Source organism: Trichomycterus rosablanca, chromosome 27 (genome assembly GCF_030014385.1).
Source record: "Trichomycterus rosablanca isolate fTriRos1 chromosome 27, fTriRos1.hap1, whole genome shotgun sequence".
In the NCBI taxonomy this organism is placed as follows: Eukaryota; Metazoa; Chordata; class Actinopteri; order Siluriformes; family Trichomycteridae; genus Trichomycterus; species Trichomycterus rosablanca.
This window is the reverse complement of record NC_086014.1, coordinates 3,578,569-3,584,917: the sequence shown is the minus strand read 5'-3', so window position 1 is coordinate 3,584,917 and position 6,349 is coordinate 3,578,569. Positions and strand designations below refer to the sequence as shown.

The 6,349-nt window shown below is 38.4% G+C and overlaps 1 protein-coding gene across 1 annotated transcript in view; it reads right to left on the bottom strand.

Moving 5' to 3' along the window:
• Positions 1–2,501: 2,501 nt before the first annotated feature.
• The window catches only part of mgat5 (alpha-1,6-mannosylglycoprotein 6-beta-N-acetylglucosaminyltransferase), a 39,133-nt gene continuing 35,285 nt past the window's right edge, over positions 2,502–6,349 (bottom strand). The window contains exon 16 of the mRNA XM_062989470.1: positions 2,502–6,349. This exon is cut by the window's right edge and continues 527 nt beyond it. The gene's annotated coding sequence lies outside the window, so the exon portion shown is untranslated.

Sequence of the window (6,349 nt, the reverse complement as noted above, 5' to 3'; positions counted from 1 at the left end):
GGTTTACAATGTGGAATAAATATTTGGAGGAACGTAACAATAGTCTAGGTTTAGTATATAAAGTTAAAGTCAAAAGTTTACATACGCTAAAAGGGGACGTGATCTTTTTCCATCGGTGAATGATTGGTACTCATATTTATTGGTTTAAAACAATATAATAACCTGCTTTTTTTACACACAAACAGCAACAAACTTCAGTTGAGTGCAAATTTTGAAGGAGAAGAGTCAGCCTGTTGGTTCACATCATTGTAAAGCTCGGTTGAATGTGAACAGTAAGAGCTTCTAATTCCTGGTAAACCTGCTTGCATTGGTTTGTGTACTTTTGACCCTGCAGGTTGTCCAAAAAACCCTCAATAAACTTATAAAAGGACTCAAATTCATTTGGGACAAAAAAATTCCAGTTCCAGTTATTCAGTGACAGAAAAAACATCAATCGCAGAAACCAGTGAAGTACCTAGAATGTCATGAAAACCCGTTCCTTTCAAGTGTATGTCACCTTTCGACCACAGCTGTATAAAAATCTATTTATTATTAGATCCATTTGTAGTGAAGCTTAATTTAATACGGAATTAATGAAAACGTGAGTGATTTTGTATTTGTGTACTGTGTAATGTTGGGTAAAGTGGCTGGTGGACGTTTCAGACTGGTACTTTAACATGTTACATTTAAGAATAGTTACATAGAAACTATAGAAATCTATCTGTGAAATGCTGACAGTATGTACAGTGATTCTTCATTCTTACATTTCCTGGTAGTATCTTATGTCTTATACAAACCTGTACAGGTCTGAACCTACAGTATGAACATGTAAATGAGTAATGTGTGACAGCTTAGCGTGAACAGTTTCTGGTCAATCTTAGTTCATTGGTGAATCTAATATGGGCTCAAAACGTTCAGACCTGTTTCGCTTGTTCCAAACTGCTTTGGGTCATTTTAATATTTTTTAAATATTTGTCATATAGACTAATGAATAATCTGGTAGATCTAAAACTAGTGTAACACATCATGTTGTGTTGAGGCAGCTGGATATTTGATCAGTGGCTTGTTTACCTGTTGAACGGATCCTCTATACAAAATGTACTTCTATACTTCCTTAGTATTATGAGAATTTGGTCTTTTTGTGCCATAATTGTTCAGACTCTGTATAACACTAACTATGTTTACCTAAGTCATATCACAACTCCAGAAGAGCTAGAGTAAAAAAGTTGTTCAAATATATCAGCAAGTTACAAAAAAAAGCATTTTCTTCAAAGAGGAAACTTAACACAATGGTAGGACTAAAATACATCAATCAACTGGCTGAAAACAAACAGGATTTAGGGGTGTGAAGTGACCTAGATCAGTTGACAGTACTGTGGTGAAGCCTAAAACAAACAGTGCATACCACCCTCATTCATACCAGATAAATTGTACTTACCTAAATAAATGAAATTATTTATGTGGCACTTTTTAAATCCAAAACCTAAATAAGTAAATAATAAAGACTAAACAAACATAGTTAATCATGTTCATGAAACGGTTTATAATCCTTTTACAATTTATACAAGTTATTATAAATAAATGGTGCTTTTAATAACGAGATATAAATATGCCAAGATGAAAAGAACTGTAGAAATGGAATTCCTATTAATGTCTAGTACACTGTTCCAGAAAATACTGACCTGCAAGAATCCTTTGGATTGAAGCCTTGCATGGGCTAAACTAACTGATCTGGGTGGGTTATATGGCTTCAAGAGATCAGCAAGATATGCAGGATTTAAACAATGAAAGGTTCTAACGGTCATAAGAAGGACTTAAAGCAGAACTGAGTAACCGACTGGTGTAAACGGAAGAAGATCAAAATATGACCAGATGTTTTCTTTTAAAGGCAGCCATGAAAACCCACGAACGACTTTCAGTGACTGAAACTCATCTGTAAATCAGAATCATTTATACACAACATTGTTTGTTAGCACACAAAGTGATTGTTGCACATGAGTTGAGGCCTTACTCTCGATCCTGAGGATGTGGACATGTTTAAGTATTACTTTGTTTGTTTCTGTTCAATTGTATAGTTTGAATGGTTTTCATTTAGCTTAGCATCACAAGTAGCAAAACTAGCAGTTGCTAGTGGAAACAGGTAGTGATCTATGTACTCTAAATTCTGTATTATTATAAAACAATAATAACCCAGTGATGTAAATCCTTTGTAGCTATAAACAATGTGTACAAGGTTAATAAGGTGATAAGTTTGGAGTCATGCCTGCAGTAGGTTTCATATTTATCTTTCTGTGTTTAACTGTTTGATTATGGCGGAAACACCAACCTGCTCAAATAAAAGGCCGTGCAAACCATTTTCTGTTAACACATCGGATTAACCGCTCATACAACGTAGCTGGACGTTCATCAGCCCGAAGCGATCTGCACATGGCTTCCATTCTCACAAACATGTGACTGATACTGGCAGGAAGCCCTGTCATGTGAATATATGAAACACACACTGCTGTCAGGGCACACAGATGTTACGTTTACATTTCTGTTGTCACAGAAAAGTTTATTGAAAAATAAAGATATATCCAGCATATTAAAAAATAAAAACGAGACGTTTTCCCCCCGCCGCTCTTAACAGGTCTCTTCTGTCTGTCCACATTAAACATCTGAATCAAAATGTAAACGCAACAAACTGACAAGTTAGCAAATGTGTGGAGTCGAAAAACAAACACAAAACAATAAAAAACATTCAATTCTTCTATTTGCATCAACATTTCCAACAATACTTACAGTAATTACTGGCTCTAACTCACTGGCCTTTTCTAATCTTATTAATTACATTTTAATGAATGACTGTCGTCTTTACAATCACCGACCCTTCATCATCATCATCATCATCATCATGAGAGCACCTTTCATTCCCTCTTAGAGCTGTAAACAAATACAAAATATGAATGTATTTTTTAACGTTATTCCATCAGCAGTTTGACAAAACTACTGTAAATCAGTCAGAAATCTTATATATATTTTCCTTTTAATTTCTAAGCTTCCTATAGTAACACAACTACTCTGTTTACCTTCACAAAACTTTTGCACCTACTTACTTACCATCGGAAAGGCACGTCATGTACAGAACATAAAAACAGTAGCTTGGCTGAAGATCGTCAGTCACTATTATATACAGAACAAAGCACTGAACAGAACACGGAATAAATTAGAAGAAAGCGAAGAACCCGTCCGAATTTACAGGCGTGCGGGGACATAGGTGCCGCACGCAAAGCTCACATGAGGTTTGACCTTATTAACAGAACTTAAAGTGCAGGGCTCGTCCACAACAGCGACCCTGAGAAATAAAATTAGAATTGGAAGAGATAAAAGTGTAATAAGTTATGCGGATTATTGACTCAATTTCCAATAATTTTTTTGTGTTTTGTTCCTTCATATGTTGAATTATGTTGAATTGTTAGCAGTTCTCAGTCGGGGTTGGGTGATTGGGTCGTGTGTCTATTACTCTAAAGGTTACTAAAGCAGCTTTGTACAGGATCTCTGAAATTGAGAGACGTTTGGGAATTGAGAGTCTCCTGTTATTAAAACTACAGGATCTGACCCAAATGATTAACTACGGCTCAGAGTTCACGTGCAAAACTTTATAACGAACTTCAGTTGGCACTAAACGTTTGGTCAAGTCGGTGAAGTGTGATTCTTTACTTCGGAGTCCAGAACTGCTGTGCTTTGCACCACTACGGTTGACTCATGGTATTGCTCATTCATCAAGCTCCTGATTAGCAGTTTTAGATCTTGTGTTGCTTCTAGAGGTGGTTCCTAACTCGGTAATGAGAGCTGCAACAGTGCAAGATGGTTCTGTTCAAACGGCACAAATCAGAAAGCTGATTTGTTGGAAATGTGGCATCCTATGATGTAATAAAACCAACTGGATCCTTAGGTCTCAATACAGTTCTTTTATAAGAGCACAACTTTGTCCCCTCTGTTACATATTAATGCTGTTTTGGACGAGCATGTGCACTCAACACAATTTAACCTATCCTGATAAATAATATTTCCCTCCTCGATTCTTTATAAATAAAATATAATATTCACCAGAGCTGTATACAAAATAAATAAAACCCTTATGAACAATTGTACAGTGTTGATACTTTCGCCGCTCAGTAATTAGCTTAGCATAGTGCAGGATCGTTCCATCGAATATTTTAGCAGGCAAATGAGCAATTCAAGAATGAAGAGAAAGTCACAAAAATGAACAACAATCATCAAAAAAAGCAGGTGAATGAACAATTCGGTTGCAATCCTTCGACCATAATATGTACACGTTTAAAAATGTGTTGCCGTAATAAAACATCTACAATTAGTCTGTGTAAATCGACTATGAAGCAGCGATATTAAAATGCGAGGACCAGCTGAGGTCTGTGTGTGTGTGTGTGTGTTTTGTATTGGCTTGTTTTTGGAGTGTTGGAGTGTAGGTTTCAGTGCAGCAGCACCACACAAGCTCTCCCTCGTGCTATGGTGTGTGTTCAGTCAGACGGATAATAAAACCAAAACGGGGTTCACGAAGTACAGAAGGCAGAAACTAAGCGTGTGTTGTGTGTATACGCTGTAATACATCTATACATTTTAAAATCCGTATTTACACATCACTGCCGGTCAGTGCAGGCAGTCCCAATAGAAAATCTTCTATAGAAAGTCTTTGAGCGCTCGGTCTTCACACGGTCCCGTCTTCAGTCAAGCTCGCCGGTCCTGTGCTGATCAATTAAAGAAACAACGCAGCGCTGCAGTGCCTCCTCCACACACACAGGTGGCAGTGATGAGTACAGTTTACAGTTTACCTGCGAGCCCGTTCAAGTATTCCAGGCTATTTTTGAAAGGGAAAAAGGTTCAGCAGTTGGTCGAGTCCTCAGTGTTTGTATACGTTTGACAACCAGCACCAAAGTGCTGATGAGAAATTCGAGGACTGAGATGATCGGACGTGATTGATCCTCAGGTGCTTCACTCAGGGTTCAGATTGTGAATGAACGTGCAGTGTTTCCCCCGGCGTCAGTCTAGGTAGTTGCTTTTGGAGCACCACTATCACTACAGATTAAACTAAATCACTTCGGTTGAGCCGCTTCAGATGATTAGACCAACTGGTAGAAAGCTAAAATAAGTAAACATGGTTAAGGACGTTGTTTTTGTTGCTGTTCGTTCGAATTAGTTAAAAACGTTATCAAAACTGGTGGGTGAGATCCGAAAGAAATGTTCCTGCTTAAATAATTAGAATTCAATAACTAGTATGAGTGATAACGATTAGAGATGAGTGTTAATATTTTTGGGGGACTCCTTTGGAATACCAGAAGTACTGTTGATAATATCATTTCTAATATTGTGCGGGTGGCGCAGCGGCCTGTTATGCCAACTAATCACCGTAGAGGTCGAGAAACGGATCTCAGCTGTGCTATCAGATGGCTGAGCGTCTACACACGATACACGGACATTTACTATTGATTTTTTATTTTATTTTTTTGAATTTTTCCCTCACAGCAAGAAGGTCCTGGGTTCGATCCCCAGGCAGGGCGGTTCGGGTCCTTTCCGTGCGGAGTTTGCATGTTCTCCCCGTGTCTGTGTGGGTTTCCTCCGGGAGCTCCGGTTTCCTCCCACAGTCCAAAAACATGCAGTCAGGTTAATTGGAGACACTGAATTGCCCTATCGGTGAATGGGTGTGTGAGTGTGTGTGTGTGTGTGTGTGTATGTGTGTGTGTCCTGCGATGTGTCCCCCCTCCCGAGACCCTAATTGTATAAGCGGATAAAATGGATTTCCATTTCCTCTGCTGCTTGTGTCAGTTACAGTAGAAAGGAGGAGAGAAGCAAACCCTATTCAATCCTGCCTTCCGCAGACACAGCCTACTGTAATTGTTAAGCGGCCCGCCAGGATGGTAGCACTGCTGAGATTCGAACGCTGGTGGGCTAGCGCTTTAGACTGCTGGGTCAGTGATCGCCGCAACAATAAATCACAATTTATTAACTGATTATTATGATTTTTGATGAGCATCTCGAATCAGTGCCTGAGTTACTGGGTTATAAGTGTAGTAATAGCTCAGTAGTTAAGGTACTGGACTAGTAATAAAAAAATTGACAATTCAAGCCCTACTACTGACAAGCTGGGCCCCCGGAGCAAGGCTCTTAACCCTTGATTGCACAAATTGTATTCAGTCATAATTGGAAGTCGCTTCTGATAAATACCGGAATGTAAATTTAAGTATATTCCTAATTATTGGATAAAAAGATAAGATTGACAGTCCTGTGCCAAAGTTTGTACCCCCGATCAAATTCCACGTTTTTTAGATTTTGAGCAAAAAAATAAGGATACAACTTTTATAGGAAACAAACC